The sequence below is a fragment of the Idiotropiscis lumnitzeri genome, chromosome 1, assembly GCF_059441095.1.
Source record: "Idiotropiscis lumnitzeri isolate Australia: NSW breed Sydney's pygmy pipehorse chromosome 1, RoL_Ilum_1.0, whole genome shotgun sequence".
Lineage (NCBI taxonomy): Eukaryota > Metazoa > Chordata > Actinopteri > Syngnathiformes > Syngnathidae > Idiotropiscis > Idiotropiscis lumnitzeri.
Window position 1 is genome coordinate 47,429,683 of NC_142391.1, and position 26,679 is coordinate 47,456,361.

The window sequence follows — 26,679 nt, forward strand, 5'->3', positions numbered from 1 at the left end:
ACCTTTTCAGGTGGAGAATTATTGCCTTTGCATCCACACCAGTCTGCTGTGTACAACCCTACTGTATTACATCGGATAAAATACCAAGTGGTATTTGTAATCCCCAATCACACCGTTCACTCACTTTACATACGGTTTGCGCAAACATTCACACACGGAATTTAAGTGTACACACAGACTCCGCCGTCCTACTTTCTCCACGGAATTTCTCGGACTCCGCCGTCATATACCTGCCATTGACTAGTATTCACAGGGTTTTTTTATTTCTCACTCCACTGTCCTTCATGGACCTGCCATCGACTAGTATGCACAGGATTTCTTATCTATACACAATTTCTTTCTCTTTTCTCTATCTTTCTTTCTTTCTCTTTTCTTATTTCATCTCTACTTCATGTCTTTCTTTGCTTTTTTTTCTTTTTTATGTTTTATTTTTATTTATTTATTCTTAATGCTCATTTATTTATTCTGAACACTTATTTATTTATTCTTAACGCGCAATGACCTCCAGTCAGTCACTTCCCCCCTAAAAAAAAATATCTCACCACTGTTGTCTTCCCTCCATTGGATCGCCGTCAACCGTCAGATCCCAGCTGGTGGGGTGAGGTCCAGTCCTGGAAAAGGATTTTTAGGCTCTCTCTAGTGAGCCTGCCATGGCCATGGTCTTTCTGGAGTTCACCACACCCGCTGGAATCCTCAGGTATCTTGGCTTCCCGCTCGAAGGACCAAAATAATGTCAGGTTCAATCACCTAAGCATTCACTGAACAAAGGCAAAATGAATGAAAGGAAGACAAGAGTTGATCTTTTACTCGCGAGGAGAACGAACGGAGGTGTGCTCAGTTACATCTCCAACTTCGTTCTGGAGCACACTCCGCCGAGCCCTCTATTTTATTTGGGAAGTCCCTAAACAATACAATGTATTTGCACTAAGGAACGAAGGGGGGAGCACCAGCAGGAACATGTAAACATTTCAGACACAAGAGGAAAGACAGACATCAATGGCAGTCATTTACTGATTGAAAAGGCAGATATGCCTTTTAGTGCTCTGGCACTAAAGTCTCAGTCCTTTTGGTTCAGAGGTGTGTCTCGGCACACCTCCTTTGATGTTGTAGACGTTGATCCTGTCTTCAGGCATCCGCTTCTCTTGAAGTCTTCTCATCCATATGGTCAAACATAGGTCACGCTGTGGAACAATTCTTTTGCAATACTAATAGAGTAAAATATGGGATAAAATATATCTTCAACCTAACAATAGTGTAAACTGACATACTGAAGACTGGACAGTCATTAATTTGATTGTCCAGTCTTTCCCTCATGAGATAATGCTTCACTTAGAAAATGTGTACAGCGCGAGCTGAAAATGCATTTGCAGTACTAAACTACCACATTTCTATAACAGCTTAATTCAACGTTTCCAATGTAAATTTCTTCCTTTATATAGTGTAAACTGACATACTGAAGACTGGACAGTCATTAATTTGATTGTCCAGTATTTCCCTTATGAGATATTGCCTCACTTTGCAAATGTGCACAGCGCAAGCTGAAAATGCATTTGCAGCACAATAAAAACCCAAACTTCTATAACAGCTAAACCAAACGTTTCCAATGAAAGATTCCACCTTTATATCGTGGAAAAAGACATCCTGAAGCCTGGACAGTCATTAATTTGATTGTCCAGTATTTCCCTTATGAGATAATGCCTCACATAGCAGAATCATAAAAACATGGACGTGATGGTAAACTGTCCATTGTGCCGATAGATGGTATTCTCATGAGGTTAGGCTTGCTATGGAGAGTGGCATGGGGGTTGTGTCTCATGGTTGGAATGGGAAAGATGTCAATTTGGGACACATCGTCAGTAGTGTTCCATCAAATCACTGGGTGTTTCGGCCTTTATCACTAGACACCCTCATCGATGGTGGCCAGCGGCCGGTTGATCACGCCCGCGCTTATGTCCCATGCCCAATTAACTGTGGTGGATGGTTCTGCCCTGGGTACTGAAGTGGGATGACGCAGATTAGTGGTGGGATGGGGAGGGGGGACGGGGGTCATGTTGCTGATCTATGAGCCCAGTAGGGGTCCTTCCTCTTCATCCAGATCCACTGGCTGCTTCTTTCAGCCGCTTTAGAGAGCGATCTGACTGTGTGCCGCAGAGCCTGTCCATGGATTCCCAGGTCTTTCAGCAGCTTGATGGTTGATGAGGCCAGAAACCCTCTGCATCCAACTTCGACGGGATAGACCTTGGCTTTCCACCCTCGTTGTTGTGCGTCCGCCGCCAGTTCAGTGTAGCGCAACTTCTTACGCTCATAGGCCTCTTCAACTGCATTTTCCCACGGGACTGTGAGCTCTGCAATGTAGACAGTCTTCAATGAATGGGACCACAGCACTAAGTCTGGCCTTAGGGTGGTGGTTGCAATCTCTGCTGGGAAGATTAGTTGCTGACCTATATCGACCAGCATCTTCCAATCCCGAGCCTTGGTTAGCTGACCAACTTCTGGCTTGAGAAAAGGATGGTTGGGCTTTTCCTGTCCCTCTCGGACAAATTTTGGTGCTGTAATGGTAGTGGTGGCTCTTAAGGGCAAGGAGTTGATGGTAGTTCTCCTGCTTTCAAGCACTGCTGCCAAGCTCTTGAGGACCTGGTTGTGCCTCCAGGTATAGCGGCCTTGTGTGAGGCTGGTCTTACAACCAGTCAGGATGTGTTTGAGAGTTGCTGGTGTTGGGCAGAGGGCACAGGTTGGATCTTCGCCATACCACTGGTGGAGGTTTTTTGGGGATGGCAGCACGTCATTGGTAGCTCTGATGATGAAGCTGATGTTGCTAGCTTCCATCTCCCAGAGATCCCTCCAGCCAAGCTTTCTTTTCTCCAGGCCTTCCCACCTCATCCACTGTCCCTGCTTGGCAAGCGAGACAGCCTTTGCAGACCTTTCAGCCTCTTCCTGGCGGCGCACCTCCTCCACGACCATTTTTTTCCTCTCTGCGGTTGAGGCCTTACACCAAGTTGGTTTGCTTGCTGTAAGGCCAAAGCCTCCTCTTCCCCTCTGGACGTGTCCCACAATATCGCTGTGCCTCAGGGCTGCTGTGGCATGCTGCACTGCACTGGATGGTGTCCATTTCCGTGCAGTTGACAGGGGTGGTGCCGTTTCACTGATGGTCCGGTCTCTGGAGTCCGTCAGCGTCATCTGTAGTCTCACTTTAGAGCACTTGTATTCTTCAGTGAGACTTGTGATGGGCAGTTCGAGGACTCCTTTGCCATAGAGGCTGATGTTATTCAGACAGCGTGGGACACCAAGCCACTGTTTCACATATACTGTGATGGCTCGCTCCATCTTCTCCACAGTTGTTAGTGGGACCTCGTAGACAGTGAGTGGCCACATCACGAGAGGGAGAAGCCCAAATTGCAGACACCAGAGCTTGAGCTTCCCTGGTAGTGGAGTCTTGTTGATGTTGTTCAGGTCGTTGATGATATCCTGTCTTAGCTGCTGCACCTGGTTTTTATCCTTAAGACTTGAGTCATACCATCTGCCCAGGCTTTTGACAGGTTGTTCTGCCACCGTTGGTATTGGTTCGTCACCAATGCAGAACTTCACGTCTTTTAGCTCTCCCTTGATTATCGAGATGCTACGTGACTTGTTCGGCTTGATTTTCATCCGGGCCCAGCTGATGTTTTCCTGCAGCTTACCAAGTAGCCGCCTGGTGCAAGCTGCAGTGGTGGTCAGAGTGGTCATGTCGTCCATATATACTCGGACGGTGGAAGGCGGATCCCGTTCCTGGTTCGCTCACCCCGCCACCCATTTTGAGGCCCTGATGATGACCTCCATGGCCATTGTAAAGGCCAGGGGTGAGATCGTGCAACCTGCCATGATGCCTACTTCTACTTGCTGCCATGATGTTTTGAAGTCGGGTGTTGTGAAGCACAGCTGCAGGTCTTCAAAGTAGGATTTTACCAAGGTAGTGATGGATGTTGGAACGCGGAAGAAGTTGAAGGACTCCCAGAGAAGGCTATGCGGAACTGAACCAAAGGCATTGGCTAGGTCGAGAAAGATGACATGAAGATCCCCTTTGTTCTTCTTCGCTGCTTGAATCTGATGCCAGATCATACTGGTGTGCTCCAAGCAGCCAGAGAATCCAGAAATTCCAGCCTTTTGTACGGATGTGTCAATGTACTCGTTTTTTCTCCAGGTAGGTGGTGTGTGTCAAGACGCTGAAAAAGATTTTCCCTTCAACGTTGAGAAGGCTGATTGGCCAAAATTGACTGATATCTGCGTCCTTCTCTTTTGGAATTAGTACACCTCCAGCCCTTCGCCATGCCTTTGGTATTATCCCCTTCTGCCAGACGATTCTCATTAGCCTCCAAAGATAGCGTAGGACATCTGGTGAGTTCTTGTAGAGCTTATATGACACTCCATTTGGTCCTGGTGCAGATCCTGATCTTGCACGCCCACCATGTTCTCCACTTCTTTCCATTTTGGAGGGCCGGTCTCGATGTTGACCTCTGGTGGTCGAATGGGGGGGATATCATGTGGGATGGCTAGCTGTTCATGCCTTTTCGTGTCTTGGTAGACCTTTTCCAGGTGCTCTTCAAGTTCCTTCTTTGAAGTTTGCAGGAACCCGCTTGTGTCCTTAGCGAAGAGATCTTTGACAAACTTGAAGGGATTTTTATAGAACAGGGTTCTTGTGTGTTCCTTCTTCCTGCGAAGTTTCCTCAAGTTCTCTGCTCTTCGTAAGGTTTTCAACCGGAGCTTGATGTCCCCATGGAGCAGCATGAGACCTTCTCTCTCTGGATCAGAGGCTTTTCTCCACTGTTTCCGCAGGTCCCTTCTTTCCCTGATCAGTCTCTCTATCTCTTGTTGCCTCCTAGGTTTGGTTGGTGGTGGTATTTTGTTGGTGGTTTTCCAGCTGTTCACTCCAAAGCGCTCCTCTCCATAGTGGTAGATGATGTCACCGATGTGTTCCAGCTTTCTCTCTGCAGTGCCCACTTGTTGCTCCAACATTTTCACCAGGTCGTTATTGACGGTTTCCCACTCTCTCTTCTCAATAGTTTTGGGCCACCTCACACTCTGTCTGTGCCCTTTGATCTTGTTCTCTTTGGGAGGTCTCTGTGGCTGGGTGGGTTCTACCTCCTGCAATTCTGTGTTTATAATACCCTCCTCAGTGACAGGGGGGCTGATGCTCTGCGAACTTTGGTTTTTTTCCCGTCGCTGTGCTTCACTCGACTGATTTGACGCATTACTTCGTAAGAAGTATTGGTCAATGCGAGGCCCTTGACTCGGCTTTCCCAAACACCGCTTCTTTCCTTGGTGGATCTTCAACCCTGTAACTGATGTTACTTTTGCCCAGCCACAGGTGCAGACCTGAAGTGAGTGTCCTGCTGCCATTGTCTCATGCACCGTGTTCTTGCTCGTAGTCATGTTTGTTCCTAGGTCTGTAACCGTGTGGTCAGTCATTGAGCCATCTTGCGCCCCCGCTCTCGCAGGCTGTAGGGGTGTCATTCTTTGTAGACTTTCTGTAGCACTTGGCGGGTGTCTCCAACAAACTGAACACAGTGTCAGAGACTGCCAGCATGGGTAGCTAGCCCATGTCAGCCCCAGTGGGGTCTATTCCCTCCTGTCAGCAGTCTCTCCAGGCTGTCACACAGACTTTTTCTAAGTGTTGCTGTATCTCATGAAGGAAATACTGGACAAAGAAATTAATGACTTCCCAGGCTTCAGGATGCATTTTTACACTATATAAATGTGGAAATTTACATTGGAAACGTTTGGTTTAGCTGTTAATGAAGTTTCGTTTTTTTAGTGCTGCAAATTCATTGTCTGCTGGCGCTGTACACTTTTTCTAAGTGTTGCAATATCTCATGAAGGAAATACTGGACAATCAAATTAATGACTTCCCAGGCTTCAGGATGCCTTTTTACACTATATAAATGTGGAAATTTACATTGGAAACGTTTGGTTTAGCTGTTAATGAAGTTTCGTTTTTTTAGTGCTGCAAATTCATTGTCTGCTGGCGCTGTACACTTTTTCTAAGTGTTGCAATATCTCATGAAGGAAATACTGGACAATCAAATTAATGACTTTCCAGGCTTCAGGATGCCTTTCTACACTATATAAAGGTGGAAATTTACATTGGAAACGTTTGGTTTAGCTGTTATAAAAGTTTGTTTTTTTAGTGCTGTAAATGCATTCTCAGCTCGCGCTGTACACATTTGCTATGTGAGGCATTATCTCATAAGGGAAATACTGGACAATCAAATTAATGACTTCCCAGGCTTCAGGATGCCTTTTTACACTATATAAAGGTGGAAATTTACATTGGAAACGTTTGGTTTAGCTGTTATAAAAGTTTGGTTTTTTAGTGCTGTAAATGCATTTTCAGCTCGCGCTGTACACATTTGCTATGTGAGGCATTATCTCAAAAGGGAAATACTGGACAATCAAATTAATGACTTCCCAGGCTTCAGGATGCCTTTTTACACTATATAAAGGTGGAAATTTACATTGGAAACGTTTGGTTTAGCTGTTATAAAAGTTTGGTTTTTTAGTGCTGTAAATGCATTTTCAGCTCGCGCTGTACACATTTGCTATGGTGAGGCATTATCTCATAAGGGAAATACTGGACAATCAAATTAATGACTTCCCAGGCTTCAGGATGTCTTTTTACACTATATAAAGGTGGAAATTTACATTGGAAACGTTTGGTTTAGCTGTTATAAAAGTTTGTTTTTTTTGTGCTGTAAATGCATTTTCAGCTCACGCTGTACACATTTGCTATGAGAGGCATTATCTCATAAGGGAAATATTGGACAATCAAATTAATGACTGCCCAGGCTTCAGGATGCCTTTCTACACTATATAAAGGTGGAAATTTACATTGGAAACGTTTGGTTTAGCTGTTAATGAAGTTTCGTTTTTTTAGTGCTGCAAATTCATTGTCTGCTGGCGCTGTACACTTTTTCTAAGTGTTGCAATATCTCATGAAGGAAATACTGGACAATCAAATTAATGACTTTCCAGGCTTCAGGATGCCTTTCTACACTATATAAAGGTGGAAATTTACATTGGAAACGTTTGGTTTAGCTGTTATAAAAGTTTGGTTTTTTAGTGCTGTAAATGCATTTTCAGCTCGCGCTGTACACATTTGCTATGAGAGGCATTATCTCATAAGGGAAATATTGGACAATCAAATTAATGACTGCCCAGGCTTCTGGATGTCTTTTTACACTATATAAAGGTGAAAATTTACATTGGAAACGTTTAGTTTAGCTGTTATAAAAGTTTGTTTTTTTAGTGCTGTAAATGCATTTTCAGCTCGCGCTGTACACATTTGCTATGTGAGGCATTATCTCATAAGGGAAATACTGGACAATCAAATTAATGACTTCCCAGGCTTCAGGATGCCTTTTTACACTATATAAATGTGGAAATTTACATTGGAAACGTTTGGTTTAGCTGGAAATGAAGTTTCGTTTTTTTAGTGCTGCAAATTCATTGTCTGCTGGCGCTGTACACTTTTTCTAAGTGTTGCAATATCTCATGAAGGAAATACTGGACAATCAAATTCATGACTTTCCAGGCTTCAGGATGCCTTTCTACACCATATAAAGGTGGAAATTTACATTGGACACGTTTGGTTTAGCTGTTATAAAAGTTTGGTTTTTTAGTGCTGTAAATGCATTTTCAGCTCGCGCTGTACACATTTGCTATGTGAGGCATTATCTCATAAGGGAAATACTGGACAATCAAATTAATGACTTCCCAGGCTTCAGGATGCCTTTTTACACTATATAAATGTGGAAATTGACATTGGAAACGTTTGGTTTAGCTGTTATAAAAGTTTGTTTTTTTCGTGCTGTAAATGCATTTTCAGCTCGCACTGTACACATTTGCTATGTGAGGCATTATCTCATAAGGGAAATACTGGACAATCAAATTAATGACTTCCCAGGCTTCAGGATGCCTTTTTACACTATATAAAGGTGGAAATGTACATTGGAAACGTTTGGTTTAGCTGTTATAAAAGTTTGGTTTTTTAGTGCTGTAAATGCATTTTCAGCTCGCGCTGTACTCATTTGCTATGTGAGGCATTATCTCATAAGGGAAATACTGGACAATCAAATTAATGACTTCCCAGGGTTCAGGATGCCTTTTTACACTATATAAATGTGGAAATTTACATTGGAAACGTTTGGTTTAGCTGTTAATGAAGTTTCGTTTTTTTAGTGCTGAAAATTCATTGTCTGCTGGCGCTGTACACTTTTTCTAAGTGTTGCAATATCTCATGAAGGAAATACTGGACAATCAAATTAATGACTTTCCAGGCTTCAGGATGCCTTTCTACACTATATAAAGGTGGAAATTTACATTGGAAACGTTTGGTTTAGCTGTTATAAAAGTTTGGTTTTTAGTGCTGTAAATGCTATGTGAGGCATTATCTCATAAGGGAAATATTGGACAATCAAATTAATGACTGCCCAGGCTTCAGGATGTCTTTTTTACACTATATAAAGGTGGAAATTTACATTGGAAACGTTTAGTTTAGCTGTTATAAAAGTTAGTTTTTTTAGTGCTGTAAATGCATTTTCAGCTCGCGCTGTACACATTTGCTATGTGAGGCATTATCTCATAAGGGAAATACTGGACAATCAAATTAATGACTTCCCAGGCTTCAGGATGCCTTTTTACACTATATAAATGTGGAAATTTACATTGGAAACGTTTGGTTTAGCTGTTAATGAAGTTTCGTTTTTTTAGTGCTGCAAATTCATTGTCTGCTGGCGCTGTACACTTTTTCTAAGTGTTGCAATATCTCATGAAGGAAATACTGGACAATCAAATTAATGACTTCCCAGGCTTCAGGATGCCTTTTTACACTATATAAATGTGGAAATTTACATTGGAAACGTTTGGTTTAACTTCTTAATGAAGTTTCGTTTTTTTAGTGCTGCAAATTCATTGTCTGCTGGCGCTGTACACTTTTTCTAAGTGTTGCAATATCTCATGAAGGAAATACTGGACAATCAAATTAATGACTTTCCAGGCTTCAGGATGCCTTTTTACACTATATAAAGGTGGAAATTTACATTGGAAACGTTTGGTTTAGCTGTTATAAACGTTTGGTTTTTTAGTGCTGTAAATGCATTTTCAGCTCGCGCTGTACACATTTGCTATGTGAGGCATTATCCCATAAGGGAAATACTGGACAATCAAATTAATGACTTACCAGGCTTCAGGAGACCTTTTTACACTATATAGAGGTGGAAATTTACATTGGAAACGTTTAGTTTAGCTGTTATAAAAGTTTGTTTTTTTAGTGCTGTAAATGCATTTTCAGCTCGCGCTGTACACATTTGCTATGTGAGGCATTATCTCATAAGGGAAATAATGGACAATCAAATTAATGACTTCCCAGGCTTCAGGATGCCTTTTTACACTATATAAATGTGGAAATTTACATTGGAAACGTTTGGTTTAGCTGTTAATGAAGTTTCGTTTTTTTAGTGCTGCATATTCATTGTCTGCTGGCGCTGTACACTTTTTCTAAGTGTTGCATTTTCTCATGAAGGAAATACTGGACAATCAAATTAATGACTTTCCAGGCTTCAGGATGCCTTTTTACACTATATAAAGGTGGAAATTTACATTGTAAACGTTTGGTTTAGCTGTTATAAAAGTTTGGTTTTTTAGTGCTGTAAATGCATTTTCAGCTCGCGCTGTACACATTTGCTATGTGAGACATTATATCATAATGGAAATGCTGGACAATCAAATTAATGACTTCCCAGGCTTCAGGAGACCTTTTTACACTATATAATTGTGGAAATTTACATTGGAAACGTTTGGTTTAGCTGTTATAAAAGTTTGGTTTTTTAGTGCTGTAAATGCATTTTCAGCTCGCGCTGTACACATTTGCTATGAGAGGCATTATTTCATAAGGAAAATATTGGACAATCAAATTAATGACTGCCCAGGCTTCAGGATATCTTTTTACACTATATAAAGGTGGAAATTTACGTTGGAAACGTTTGGTTTAGCTGTTAATGAAGTTTCGTTTTTTTAGTGCTGCAAATTCATTGTCTGCTGGCGCTGTACACTTTTTCTAAGTGTTGCAATATCTCATAAAGGAAATACTGGACAATCAAATTAATGACTTTCCAGGCTTCAGGATGCCTTTCTACACTATATAAAGGTGGAAATTTACATTGGAAACGTTTGGTTTAGCTGTTATAAAAGTTTGGTTTTTTAGTGCTGTAAATGCATTTTCAGCTCGCGCTGTACACATTTGCTATGAGAGGCATTATCTCATAAGGGAAATATTGGACAATCAAATTAATGACTGCCCATGCTTCAGGATGTCTTTTTACACTATATAAAGGTGAAAATTTACATTGGAAACGTTTAGTTTAGCTGTTATAAAAGTTTGTTTTTTTAGTGCTGTAAATGCATTTTCAGCTCGCGCTGTACACATTTGCTATGTGAGGCATTATCTCATAAGGGAAATACTGGACAATCAAATTAATGACTTCCCAGGCTTCAGGATGCCTTTTTACACTACATAAATGTGGAAATTTACATTGGAAACGTTTGGTTTAGCTGTAAATGAAGTTTCGTTTTTTTAGTGCTGCAAATTCATTGTCTGCTGGCGCTGTACACTTTTTCTAAGTGTTGCAATATCTCATGTAGGAAATACTGGACAATCAAATTAATGACTTTCCAGGCTTCAGGATGCCTTTCTACACTATATAAAGGTGGAAATTTACATTGGAAACGTTTGGTTTAGCTGTTATAAAAGTTTGGTTTTTTAGTGCTGTAAATGCATTTTCAGCTCGCACTGTACACATTTGCTATGAGAGGCATTATCTCATAAGGGAAATATTGGACAATCAAATTAATGACTGCCCAGGCTTCAGGATGTTTTTTACACTATATAAAGGTGGAAATTTACATTGGAAACGTTTGGTTTAGCTGTTATAAAAGTTTGGTTTTTTAGTGCTGTAAATGCATTTTCAGCTCGCGCTGTACACATTTGCTATGTGAGGCATTATCTCATAAGGGAAATACTGGACAATCAAATTAATGACTTCCCAGGCTTCAGGATGCCTTTTTACACTATATAAATGTGGAAATTTACATTGGAAACGTTTGGTTTAGCTGTTATAAAAGTTTGTTTTTTTCGTGCTGTAAATGCATTTTCAGCACTAAAAAACCATACTTTTATAACAGCTAAACCAAACGTTTCCAATGTAAATTTCCACCTTTATATAGTGTAAAAAGACATCCTGAAGCCTGGGCAGTCATTAATTTTATTGTCCAATATTTCCCTTATGAGATAATTCCTCTCATAGCAAATGTGTACAGCGCGAGCTGAAAATGTATTTACAGCACTAAAAAAACAAACTTTTATAACAGCTAAACCAAACGTTTCCAATGTAAATTTCCACCTTTATATAGTGTAAAAAGGCATCCTGAAGCCTGGAAAGTCATTAATTTGATTGTCCAGTATTTCCTTCATGAGATATTGCAACACTTAGAAAAAGTGTACAGCGCCAGCAGACAATGAATTTTCAGCACTAAAAAACGAAACTTCATTAACAGCTAAACCAAACGTTTCCAATGTAAATTTCCACATTTATAGAGTGTAAAAAGGCATCCTGAAGCCTGGGAAGTCATTAATTTGATTGTCCAGTATTTCCCTTATGAGATAATGCCTCACATAGCAAATGTGTACAGTGCGAGCTGAAAATGCATTTTCAGCACTAAAAAACCAAACTTTTATAACAGCTAAACCAAACGTTTCCAATGTAAATTTCCACCTTTATATAGTGTAAAAAGACATCCTGAAGCCTGGGCAGTCATTCATTTGATTGTCCAATATTTCCCTTATGAGATAATGCCTCTCATAGCAAATGTGTACAGCGCGAGCTGAAAATGCATTTACAGCACTAAAAAACCAAACTTTTATAACAGCTAAACCAAACGTTTCCAATGTACATTTCCACCTTTATATAGTGTAGAAAGGCATCCTGAAGCCTGGAAAGTCATTAATTTGATTGTCCAGTATTTCCTTCATGAGATATTGCAACACTTACAAAAAGTGTACAGCGCCAGCAGACAATGAATTTTCAGCACTAAAAAAACGAAACTTCATTAACAGCTAAACTAAACGTTTCCAATGTAAATTTCCACCTTTATATAGTGTAAAAAGACATCCTGAAGCCTGGGCAGTCATTAATTTGATTGTCCAATATTTCCCTTATGAGATAATGCCTCTCATAGCAAATGTGTACAGCGCGAGCTGAAAATGCATATACAGCACTAAAAAACCAAACTTTTATAACAGCTAAACCAAACGTTTCCAATGTAAATTTCCAACTTTATATACTGTAGAAAGGCATCCTGAAGCCTGGAAAGTCATTAATTTGATTGTCCAGTATTTCCTTCATGAGAAATTGCAACACTTAGAAAAAGTGTACAGCGCCAGCAGACAATGAATTTTCAGCACTAAAAAAACGAAACTTCATTAACAGCTAAACCAAACGTTTCCAATGTAAATTTCCACATTTATAGAGTGTAAAAAGGCATCCTGAAGCCTGGGAAATCATTAATTTGATTGTCCAGTATTTCCCTTATGAGATAATGCCTCACATAGCAAATGTGTACAGTGCGAGCTGAAAATGCATTTTCAGCACTAAAAAACCAAACTTTTATAACAGCTAAACCAAACGTTTCCAATGTAAATTTCCACCTTTATATAGTGTAAAAAGACATCCTGAAGCCTGGGCAGTCATTAATTTGATTGTCCAATATTTCCCTTATGAGATAATGCCTCTCATAGCAAATGTGTACAGCGCGAGCTGAAAATGCATTTACAGCACTAAAAAAACAAACTTTTATAACAGCTAAACCAAACGTTTCCAATGTAAATTTCCACCTTTATATAGTGTAGAAAGGCATCATGAAGCCTGGAAAGTCATTAATTTGATTGTCCAGTATTTCCTTCATGAGATATTGCAACACTTAGAAAAAGTGTACAGCGCCAGCAGACAATGAATTTTCAGCACTAAAAAAACGAAACTTCATTAACAGCTAAACCAAACGGTTCCAATGTAAATTTCCACATTTATAGAGTGTAAAAAGGCATCCTGAAGCCTGGGAAGTCATTAATTTGATTGTCCAGTATTTCCCTTATGAGATAATGCCTCACATAGCAAATGTGTACAGTGCGAGCTGAAAATGCATTTTCAGCACTAAAAAATCAAACTTTTATAACAGCTAAACCAAACGTTTCCAATGTAAATTTCCACCTTTATATAGTGTAAAAAGACATCCTGAAGCCTGGGCAGTCATTAATTTGATTGTCCAATATTTCCCTTTTGAGATAATGCCTCTCATAGCAAATGTGTACAGCGCGAGCTGAAAATGCATTTACAGCACTAAAAAAACAAACTTTTATAACAGCTAAACCAAACGTTTCCAATGTACATTTCCACCTTTATATAGTGTAGAAAGGCATCCTGAAGCCTGGAAAGTCATTAATTTGATTGTCCAGTATTTCCTTCATGAGATATTGCAACACTTAGAAAAAGTGTACAGCGCCAGCAGACAATGAATTTTCAGCACTAAAAAAACGAAACTTCATTAACAGCTAAACTAAACGTTTCCAATGTAAATTTCCACCCTTATATAGTGTAAAAAGACATCCTGAAGCCTGGGCAGTCATTAATTTGATTGTCCAATATTTCCCTTATGAGATAATGCCTCTCATAGCAAATGTGTACAGCGCGAGCTGAAAATGCATTTACAGCACTAAAAAACCAAACTTTTATAACAGCTAAACCAAACGTTTCCAATGTACATTTCCACCTTTATATAGTGTAGAAAGGCATCCTGAAGCCTGGAAAGTCATTAATTTGATTGTCCAGTATTTCCTTCATGAGATATTGCAACACTTAGAAAAAGTGTACAGCGCCAGCAGACAATGAATTTTCAGCACTAAAAAAACGAAACTTCATTAACAGCTAAACCAAACGTTTCCAATGTAAATTTCCACATTTATAGAGTGTAAAAAGGCATCCTGAAGCCTGGGAAGTCATTAATTTGATTGTCCAGTATTTCCCTTATGAGATAATGCCTCACATAGCAAATGTGTACAGTGCGAGCTGAAAATGCATTTTCAGCACTAAAAAACCCAACTTTTATAACAGCTAAACCAAACGTTTCCAATGTAAGTTTCCATCTTTATATAGTGTAAAAAGACATCCTGAAGCCTGGGCAGTCATTAATTTGATTGTCCAATATTTCCCTTTTGAGATAATGCCTCTCATAGCAAATGTGTACAGCGCGAGCTGAAAATGCATTTACAGCACTAAAAAAACAAACTTTTATAACAGCTAAACCAAACGTTTCCAATGTACATTTCCACCTTTATATAGTGTAGAAAGGCATCCGGAAGCCTGGAAAGTCATTAATTTTATTGTCCAGTATTTCCTTCATGAGATATTGCAACACATAGAAAAAGTGTACAGCGCCAGCAGACAATGAATTTTCAGCACTAAAAAAACGAAACTTCATTAACAGCTAAACTAAACGTTTCCAATGTAAATTTCCACCCTTATATAGTGTAAAAAGACATCCTGAAGCCTGGGCAGTCATTAATTTGATTGTCCAATATTTCCCTTATGAGATAATGCCTCTCATAGCAAATGTGTACAGCGCGAGCTGAAAATGCATTTACAGCACTAAAAAACCAAACTTTTATAACAGCTAAACCAAACGTTTCCAATGTACATTTCCACCTTTATATAGTGTAGAAAGGCATCCTGAAGCCTGGAAAGTCATTAATTTGATTGTCCAGTATTTCCTTCATGAGATATTGCAACACTTAGAAAAAGTGTACAGCGCCAGCAGACAATGAATTTTCAGCACTAAAAAAACGAAACTTCATTAACAGCTAAACCAAACGTTTCCAATGTAAATTTCCACATTTATAGAGTGTAAAAAGGCATCCTGAAGCCTGGGCAGTCATTAATTTGATTGTCCAGTATTTCCCTTATGAGATAATGCCTCACATAGCAAATGTGTACAGTGCGAGCTGAAAATGCATTTTCAGCACTAAAAAAACCAAACTTTTATAACAGCTAAACCAAACGTTTCCAATGTAAATTTCCACATTTATAGAGTGTAAAAAGGCTTCCTGAAGCCTGGGAAGTCATTAATTTGATTGTCCAGTATTTCCCTTATGAGATAATGCCTCACATAGCAAATGTGTACAGTGCGAGCTGAAAATGCATTTTCAGCACTAAAAAACCAAACTTTTATAACAGCTAAACCAAACGTTTCCAATGTAAATTTCCACCTTTATATAGTGTAAAAAGACATCCTGAAGCCTGGGCAGTCATTAATTTGATTGTCCAGTATTTCCCTTATGAGATAATGCCTCACATAGCAAATGTGTACAGCGCGAGCTGAAAATGCATTTACAGCACTAAAAAACCAAACTTTTATAACAGCTAAACCAAACGTTTCCAATGTAAATTTCCACCTTTATATAGTGTAAAAAGACATCCTGAAGCCTGGGCAGTCATTAATTTGATTGTCCAATATTTCCCTTTTGAGATAATGCCTCTCATAGCAAATGTGTACAGCGCGAGCTGAAAATGCATTTACAGCACTAAAAAACCAAACTTTTATAACAGCTAAACCAAACGTTTCCAATGTAAATTTCCACCTTTATATAGTGTAGAAAGGCATCCTGAAGCCTGGAAAGTCATTAATTTGATTTTCCAGTATTTCCTTCATGAGATATTGCAACACTTAGAAAAAGTGTACAGCGCCAGCAGACAATGAATTTTCAAGCACTAAAAAAACGAAACTTCATTAACAGCTAAACTAAACGTTTCCAATGTATATTTCCACCTTTATATAGTGTAAAAAGACATCCTGAAGCCTGGGCAGTCATTAATTTGATTGTCCAATATTTCCCTTATGAGATAATGCCTCTCATAGCAAATGTGTACAGCGCGAGCTGAAAATGCATTTACAGCACTAAAAAACCAAACTTTTATAACAGCTAAACCAAACGTTTCAAATGTAAATTTCCACCTTTATATAGTGTAGAAAGGCATCCTGAAGCCTGGAAAGTCATTAATTTGATTGTCCAGTATTTCCTTCATGAGATATTGCAACACTTAGAAAAAGTGTACAGCGCCAGCAGACAATGAATTTTCAGCACTAAAAAACCGAAACTTCATTAACAGCTAAACCAAACGTTTCCAATGTAAATTTCCACATTTATAGAGTGTAAAAAGGCATCCTGAAGCCTGGGAAGTCATTAATTTGATTGTCCAGTATTTCCCTTATGAGATAATGCCTCACATAGCAAATGTGTACAGTGCGAGCTGAAAATGCATTTTCAGCACTAAAAAACCAAACTTTTATAACAGCTAAACCAAACGTTTCCAATGTAAATTTCCACCTTTATATAGTGTAAAAAGACATCCTGAAGCCTGGGCAGTCATTAATTTGATTGTCCAGTATTTCCCTTATGAGATAATGCCTCACATAGCAAATGTGTACAGCGCGAGCTGAAAATGCATTTACAGCACTAAAAAAACAAACTTTTATAACAGCTAAACCAAACGTTTCCAATGTAAATTTCCACCTTTATATAGTGTAAAAAGACATCCTGAAGCCTGGGCAGTCATTAATTTGATTGTCCAATATTTCCCTTATGAGATAATGCCTCTCATAGCAAATGTGTACAGCGCGAGCTGAAAATGCATTTACAGCACTAAAAAACCAAACTTTTATAACAGCTAAACCAAACGTTTCCAATGTAAATTTCCACCTTTATATAGTGTAGAAAGGCATCCTGAAGCCTGGAAAGTCATTAATTTGATTGTCCAGTATTTCCTTCATGAGATATTGCAACACTTAGAAAAAGTGTACAGCGCCAGCAGATAATGAATTTTCAGCACTAAAAAAACGAAACTTCATTAACAGCTAAACTAAACGTTTCCAATGTATATTTCCACCTTTATATAGTGTAAAAAGACATCCTGAAGCCTGGGCAGTCATTAATTTGATTGTCCAATATTTCCCTTATGAGATAATGCCTCTCATAGCAAATGTGTACAGCGCGAGCTGAAAATGCATTTACAGCACTAAAAAAACCAAACTTTTATAACAGCTAAACCAAACGTTTCAAATGTAAATTTCCACCTTTATATAGTGTAGAAAGGCATCCTGAAGCCTGGAAAGTCATTAATTTGATTGTCCAGTATTTCCTTCATGAGATATTGCAACACTTAGAAAAAGTGTACAGCGCCAGCAGACAATGAATTTTCAGCACTAAAAAAACGAAACTTCATTAACAGCTAAACCAAACGTTTCCAATGTAAATTTCCACATTTATAGAGTGTAAAAAGGCATCCTGAAGCCTGGGCAGTCATTAATTTGATTGTCCAGTATTTCCCTTATGAGATAATGCCTCACATAGCAAATGTGTACAGTGCGAGCTGAAAATGCATTTTCAGCACTAAAAAAACCAAACTTTTATAACAGCTAAACCAAACGTTTCCAATGTAAATTTCCACATTTATAGAGTGTAAAAAGGCTTCCTGAAGCCTGGGAAGTCATTAATTTGATTGTCCAGTATTTCCCTTATGAGATAATGCCTCACATAGCAAATGTGTACAGTGCGAGCTGAAAATGCATTTTCAGCACTAAAAAACCAAACTTTTATAACAGCTAAACCAAACGTTTCCAATGTAAATTTCCACCTTTATATAGTGTAAAAAGACATCCTGAAGCCTGGGCAGTCATTAATTTGATTGTCCAGTATTTCCCTTATGAGATAATGCCTCACATAGCAAATGTGTACAGCGCGAGCTGAAAATGCATTTACAGCACTAAAAAACCAAACTTTTATAACAGCTAAACCAAACGTTTCCAATGTAAATTTCCACCTTTATATAGTGTAAAAAGACATCCTGAAGCCTGGGCAGTCATTAATTTGATTGTCCAATATTTCCCTTTTGAGATAATGCCTCTCATAGCAAATGTGTACAGCGCGAGCTGAAAATGCATTTACAGCACTAAAAAACCAAACTTTTATAACAGCTAAACCAAACGTTTCCAATGTAAATTTCCACCTTTATATAGTGTAGAAAGGCATCCTGAAGCCTGGAAAGTCATTAATTTGATTTTCCAGTATTTCCTTCATGAGATATTGCAACACTTAGAAAAAGTGTACAGCGCCAGCAGACAATGAATTTTCAAGCACTAAAAAAACGAAACTTCATTAACAGCTAAACTAAACGTTTCCAATGTATATTTCCACCTTTATATAGTGTAAAAAGACATCCTGAAGCCTGGGCAGTCATTAATTTGATTGTCCAATATTTCCCTTATGAGATAATGCCTCTCATAGCAAATGTGTACAGCGCGAGCTGAAAATGCATTTACAGCACTAAAAAACCAAACTTTTATAACAGCTAAACCAAACGTTTCAAATGTAAATTTCCACCTTTATATAGTGTAGAAAGGCATCCTGAAGCCTGGAAAGTCATTAATTTGATTGTCCAGTATTTCCTTCATGAGATATTGCAACACTTAGAAAAAGTGTACAGCGCCAGCAGACAATGAATTTTCAGCACTAAAAAACCGAAACTTCATTAACAGCTAAACCAAACGTTTCCAATGTAAATTTCCACATTTATAGAGTGTAAAAAGGCATCCTGAAGCCTGGGAAGTCATTAATTTGATTGTCCAGTATTTCCCTTATGAGATAATGCCTCACATAGCAAATGTGTACAGTGCGAGCTGAAAATGCATTTTCAGCACTAAAAAACCAAACTTTTATAACAGCTAAACCAAACGTTTCCAATGTAAATTTCCACCTTTATATAGTGTAAAAAGACATCCTGAAGCCTGGGCAGTCATTAATTTGATTGTCCAGTATTTCCCTTATGAGATAATGCCTCACATAGCAAATGTGTACAGCGCGAGCTGAAAATGCATTTACAGCACTAAAAAAACAAACTTTTATAACAGCTAAACCAAACGTTTCCAATGTAAATTTCCACCTTTATATAGTGTAAAAAGACATCCTGAAGCCTGGGCAGTCATTAATTTGATTGTCCAATATTTCCCTTATGAGATAATGCCTCTCATAGCAAATGTGTACAGCGCGAGCTGAAAATGCATTTACAGCACTAAAAAACCAAACTTTTATAACAGCTAAACCAAACGTTTCCAATGTAAATTTCCACCTTTATATAGTGTAGAAAGGCATCCTGAAGCCTGGAAAGTCATTAATTTGATTGTCCAGTATTTCCTTCATGAGATATTGCAACACTTAGAAAAAGTGTACAGCGCCAGCAGATAATGAATTTTCAGCACTAAAAAAACGAAACTTCATTAACAGCTAAACTAAACGTTTCCAATGTATATTTCCACCTTTATATAGTGTAAAAAGACATCCTGAAGCCTGGGCAGTCATTAATTTGATTGTCCAATATTTCCCTTATGAGATAATGCCTCTCATAGCAAATGTGTACAGCGCGAGCTGAAAATGCATTTACAGCACTAAAAAAACCAAACTTTTATAACAGCTAAACCAAACGTTTCAAATGTAAATTTCCACCTTTATATAGTGTAGAAAGGCATCCTGAAGCCTGGAAAGTCATTAATTTGATTGTCCAGTATTTCCTTCATGAGATATTGCAACACTTAGAGAAAGTGTACAGCGCCAGCAGACAATGAATTTTCAGCACTAAAAAAACGAAACTTCATTAACAGCTAAACCAAACGTTTCCAATGTAAATTTCCACATTTATAGAGTGTAAAAAGGCATCCTGAAGCCTGGGAAGTCATTAATTTGATTGTCCAGTATTTCCCTTATGAGATAATGCCTCACATAGCAAATGTGTACAGCGCGAGCTGAAAATGCATTTACAGCACTAAAAAACCAAACTTTTATAACAGCTAAACCAAACGTTTCCAATGTACATTTCCACCTTTATATAGTGTAGAAAGGCATCCTGAAGCCTGGAAAGTCATTAATTTGATTGTCCAGTATTTCCTTCATGAGATATTGCAACACTTAGAAAAAGTGTACAGCGCCAGCAGACAATGAATTTTCAGCACTAAAAAAACGAAACTTCATTAACAGCTAAACTTAACGTTTCCAATGTAAATTTCCACCCTTATATAGTGTAAAAAGACATCCTGAAGCCTGGGCAGTCATTAATTTGATTGTCCAATATTACCCTTATGAGATAATGCCTCTCATAGCAAATGTGTACAGCGCGAGCTGAAAATGCATTTACAGCACTAAAAAACCAAACTTTTATAACAGCTAAACCAAACGTTTCCAATGTAAATTTCCACCTTTATATAGTGTAGAAAGGCATCCTGAAGCCTGGAAAGTCATTAATTTGATTGTCCAGTATTTCCTTCATGAGATATTGCAACACTTAGAAAAAGTGTACAGCGCCAGCAGACAATGAATTTTCAGCACTAAAAAAACGAAACTTCATTAACAGCTAAACCAAACGTTTCCAATGTAAATTTCCACATTTATAGAGTGTAAAAAGGCATCCTGAAGCCTGGGAAGTCATTAATTTGATTGTCCAGTATTTCCCTTATGAGATAATGCCTCACATAGCAAATGTGTACAGTGCGAGCTGAAAATGCATTTTCAGCACTAAAAAACCAAACTTTTATAACAGCTAAACCAAACGTTTCCAATGTAAATTTCCACCTTTATATAGTGTAAAAAGACATCCTGAAGCCTGGGCAGTCATTAATTTGATTGTCCAGTATTTCCCTTATGAGATAATGCCTCACATAGCAAATGTGGACAGTGCGAGCTGAAAATGCATTTTCAGCACTAAAAAAACCAAACTTTTATAACAGCTAAACCAAACGTTTCCAATATAAATTTCCACCTTTATATAGTGTAAAAAGACATCCTGAAGCCTGGGCAGTCATTAATTTGATTGTCCAATATTTCCCTTATGAGATAATGCCTCTCATAGCAAATGTGTACAGCGCGAGCTGAAAATGCATTTACAGCACTAAAAAACCAAACTTTTATAACAGCTAAACCAAACGTTTCCAATGTAAATTTCCACCTTTATATAGTGTAGAAAGGCATCCTGAAGCCTGGAAAGTCATTAATTTGATTGTCCAGTATTTCCTTCATGAGATATTGCAACACTTAGAAAAAGTGTACAGCGCCAGCAGACAATGAATTTTCAGCACTAAAAAAACGAAACTTCATTAACAGCTAAACCAAACGTTTCCAATGTAAATTTCCACATTTATAGAGTGTAAAAAGGCATCCTGAAGCCTGGGAAGTCATTAATTTGATTGTCCAGTATTTCCCTTATGAGATAATGCCTCACATAGCAAATGTGTACAGTGCGAGCTGAAAATGCATTTACAGCACTAAAAAAACAAACTTTTATAACAGCTAAACCAAACGTTTCCAATGTAAATTTCCACCTTTATATAGTGTAGAAAGGCATCCTGAAGCCTGGAAAGTCATTAATTTGATTGTCCAGTATTTCCTTCATGAGATATTGCAACACTTAGAAAAAGTGTACAGCGCCAGCAGACAATGAATTTTCAGCACTAAAAAAACGAAACTTCATTAACAGCTAAACTAAACGTTTCCAATGTAAATTTCCACCCTTATATAGTGTAAAAAGACATCCTGAAGCCTGGGCAGTCATTAATTTGATTGTCCAATATTACCCTTATGAGATAATGCCACTCATAGCAAATGTGTACAGCGCGAGCTGAAAATGCATTTACAGCACTAAAAAAACAAACTTTTATAACAGCTAAACCAAACGTTTCCAATGTAAATTTCCACCTTTATATAGTGTAGAAAGGCATCCTGAAGCCTGGAAAGTCATTAATTTGATTGTCCAGTATTTCCTTCATGAGATATTGCAACACTTAGAAAAAGTGTACAGCGCCAGCAGACAATGAATTTTCAGCACTAAAAAACCGAAACTTCATTAACAGCTAAACCAAACGTTTCCAATGTAAATTTCCACATTTATAGAGTGTAAAAAGGCATCCTGAAGCCTGGGAAGTCATTAATTTGATTGTCCAGTATTTCCCTTATGAGATAATGCCTCACATAGCAAATGTGTACAGTGCGAGCTGAAAATGCATTTTCAGCACTAAAAAACCAAACTTTTATAACAGCTAAACCAAACGTTTCCAATGTAAATTTCCACCTTTATATAGTGTAAAAAGACATCCTGAAGCCTGGGCAGTCATTAATTTGATTGTCCAGTATTTCCCTTATGAGATAATGCCTCACATAGCAAATGTGTACAGCGCGAGCTGAAAATGCATTTACAGCACTAAAAAACCAAACTTTTATAACAGCTAAACCAAACGTTTCCAATGTAAATTTCCACCTTTATATAGTGTAAAAAGACATCCTGAAGCCTGGGCAGTCATTAATTTGATTGTCCAATATTTCCCTTATGAGATAATGCCTCTCATAGCAAATGTGTACAGCGCGAGCTGAAAATGCATTTACAGCACTAAAAAACCAAACTTTTATAACAGCTAAACCAAACGTTTCCAATGTAAATTTCCACCTTTATATAGTGTAGAAAGGCATCCTGAAGCCTGGAAAGTCATTAATTTGATTGTCCAGTATTTCCTTCATGATATATTGCAACACTTAGAAAAAGTGTACAGCGCCAGCAGACAATGAATTTTCAGCACTAAAAAAACGAAACTTCATTAACAGCTAAACTAAACGTTTCCAATGTATATTTCCACCTTTATATAGTGTAAAAAGACATCCTGAAGCCTGGGCAGTCATTAATTTGATTGTCCAATATTTCCCTTATGAGATAATGCCTCTCATAGCAAATGTGTACAGCGCGAGCTGAAAATGCATTTACAGCACTAAAAAACCAAACTTTTATAACAGCTAAACCAAACGTTTCAAATGTAAATTTCCACCTTTATATAGTGTAGAAAGGCATCCTGAAGCCTGGAAAGTCATTAATTTGATTGTCCAGTATTTCCTTCATGAGATATTGCAACACTTAGAAAAAGTGTACAGCGCCAGCAGACAATGAATTTTCAGCACTAAAAAAACGAAACTTCATTAACAGCTAAACCAAACGTTTCCAATGTAAATTTCCACATTTATAGAGTGTAAAAAGGCATCCTGAAGCCTGGGAAGTCATTAATTTGATTGTCCAGTATTTCCCTTATGAGATAATGCCTCACATAGCAAATGTGTACAGCGCGAGCTGAAAATGCATTTACAGCACTAAAAAACCAAACTTTTATAACAGCTAAACCAAACGTTTCCAATGTACATTTCCACCTTTATATAGTGTAGAAAGGCATCCTGAAGCCTGGAAAGTCATTAATTTGATTGTCCAGTATTTCCTTCATGAGATATTGCAACACTTAGAAAAAGTGTACAGCGCCAGCAGACAATGAATTTTCAGCACTAAAAAAACGAAACTTCATTAACAGCTAAACTTAACGTTTCCAATGTAAATTTCCACCCTTATATAGTGTAAAAAGACATCCTGAAGCCTGGGCAGTCATTAATTTGATTGTCCAATATTACCCTTATGAGATAATGCCTCTCATAGCAAATGTGTACAGCGCGAGCTGAAAATGCATTTACAGCACTAAAAAACCAAACTTTTATAACAGCTAAACCAAACGTTTCCAATGTAAATTTCCACCTTTATATAGTGTAGAAAGGCATCCTGAAGCCTGGAAAGTCATTAATTTGATTGTCCAGTATTTCCTTCATGAGATATTGCAACACTTAGAAAAAGTGTACAGCGCCAGCAGACAATGAATTTTCAGCACTAAAAAAACGAAACTTCATTAACAGCTAAACCAAACGTTTCCAATGTAAATTTCCACATTTATAGAGTGTAAAAAGGCATCCTGAAGCCTGGGAAGTCATTAATTTGATTGTCCAGTATTTCCCTTATGAGATAATGCCTCACATAGCAAATGTGTACAGTGCGAGCTGAAAATGCATTTTCAGCACTAAAAAACCAAACTTTTATAACAGCTAAACCAAACGTTTCCAATGTAAATTTCCACCTTTATATAGTGTAAAAAGACATCCTGAAGCCTGGGCAGTCATTAATTTGATTGTCCAGTATTTCCCTTATGAGATAATGCCTCACATAGCAAATGTGGACAGTGCGAGCTGAAAATGCATTTTCAGCACTAAAAAAACCAAACTTTTATAACAGCTAAACCAAACGTTTCCAATGTAAATTTCCACCTTTATATAGTGTAAAAAGACATCCTGAAGCCTGGGCAGTCATTAATTTGATTGTCCAATATTTCCCTTATGAGATAATGCCTCTCATAGCAAATGTGTACAGCGCGAGCTGAAAATGCATTTACAGCACTAAAAAACCAAACTTTTATAACAGCTAAACCAAACGTTTCCAATGTAAATTTCCACCTTTATATAGTGTAGAAAGGCATCCTGAAGCCTGGAAAGTCATTAATTTGATTGTCCAGTATTTCCTTCATGAGATATTGCAACACTTAGAAAAAGTGTACAGCGCCAGCAGACAATGAATTTTCAGCACTAAAAAAACGAAACTTCATTAACAGCTAAACCAAACGTTTCCAATGTAAATTTCCACATTTATAGAGTGTAAAAAGGCATCCTGAAGCCTGGGAAGTCATTAATTTGATTGTCCAGTATTTCCCTTATGAGATAATGCCTCACATAGCAAATGTGTACAGTGCGAGCTGAAAATGCATTTACAGCACTAAAAAAACAAACTTTTATAACAGCTAAACCAAACGTTTCCAATGTAAATTTCCACCTTTATATAGTGTAGAAAGGCATCCTGAAGCCTGGAAAGTCATTAATTTGATTGTCCAGTATTTCCTTCATGAGATATTGCAACACTTAGAAAAAGTGTACAGCGCCAGCAGACAATGAATTTTCAGCACTAAAAAAACGAAACTTCATTAACAGCTAAACTAAACGTTTCCAATGTAAATTTCCACCCTTATATAGTGTAAAAAGACATCCTGAAGCCTGGGCAGTCATTAATTTGATTGTCCAATATTACCCTTATGAGATAATGCCACTCATAGCAAATGTGTACAGCGCGAGCTGAAAATGCATTTACAGCACTAAAAAACCAAACTTTTATAACAGCTAAACCAAACGTTTCCAATGTAAATTTCCACCTTTATATAGTGTAGAAAGGCATCCTGAAGCCTGGAAAGTCATTAATTTGATTGTCCAGTATTTCCTTCATGAGATATTGCAACACTTAGAAAAAGTGTACAGCGCCAGCAGACAATGAATTTTCAGCACTAAAAAACCGAAACTTCATTAACAGCTAAACCAAACGTTTCCAATGTAAATTTCCACATTTATAGAGTGTAAAAAGGCATCCTGAAGCCTGGGAAGTCATTAATTTGATTGTCCAGTATTTCCCTTATGAGATAATGCCTCACATAGCAAATGTGTACAGTGCGAGCTGAAAATGCATTTTCAGCACTAAAAAACCAAACTTTTATAACAGCTAAACCAAACGTTTCCAATGTAAATTTCCACCTTTATATAGTGTAAAAAGACATCCTGAAGCCTGGGCAGTCATTAATTTGATTGTCCAGTATTTCCCTTATGAGATAATGCCTCACATAGCAAATGTGTACAGCGCGAGCTGAAAATGCATTTACAGCACTAAAAAACCAAACTTTTATAACAGCTAAACCAAACGTTTCCAATGTAAATTTCCACCTTTATATAGTGTAAAAAGACATCCTGAAGCCTGGGCAGTCATTAATTTGATTGTCCAATATTTCCCTTATGAGATAATGCCTCTCATAGCAAATGTGTACAGCGCGAGCTGAAAATGCATTTACAGCACTAAAAAACCAAACTTTTATAACAGCTAAACCAAACGTTTCCAATGTAAATTTCCACCTTTATATAGTGTAGAAAGGCATCCTGAAGCCTGGAAAGTCATTAATTTGATTGTCCAGTATTTCCTTCATGAGATATTGCAACACTTAGAAAAAGTGTACAGCGCCAGCAGACAATGAATTTTCAGCACTAAAAAAACGAAACTTCATTAACAGCTAAACTAAACGTTTCCAATGTATATTTCCACCTTTATATAGTGTAAAAAGACATCCTGAAGCCTGGGCAGTCATTAATTTGATTGTCCAATATTTCCCTTATGAGATAATGCCTCTCATAGCAAATGTGTACAGCGCGAGCTGAAAATGCATTTACAGCACTAAAAAACCAAACTTTTATAACAGCTAAACCAAACGTTTCAAATGTAAATTTCCACCTTTATATAGTGTAGAAAGGCATCCTGAAGCCTGGAAAGTCATTAATTTGATTGTCCAGTATTTCCTTCATGAGATATTGCAACACTTAGAAAAAGTGTACAGCGCCAGCAGACAATGAATTTTCAGCACTAAAAAAACGAAACTTCATTAACAGCTAAACCAAACGTTTCCAATGTAAATTTCCACATTTATAGAGTGTAAAAAGGCATCCTGAAGCCTGGGAAGTCATTAATTTGATTGTCCAGTATTTCCCTTATGAGATAATGCCTCACATAGCAAATGTGTACAGCGCGAGCTGAAAATGCATTTACAGCACTAAAAAACCAAACTTTT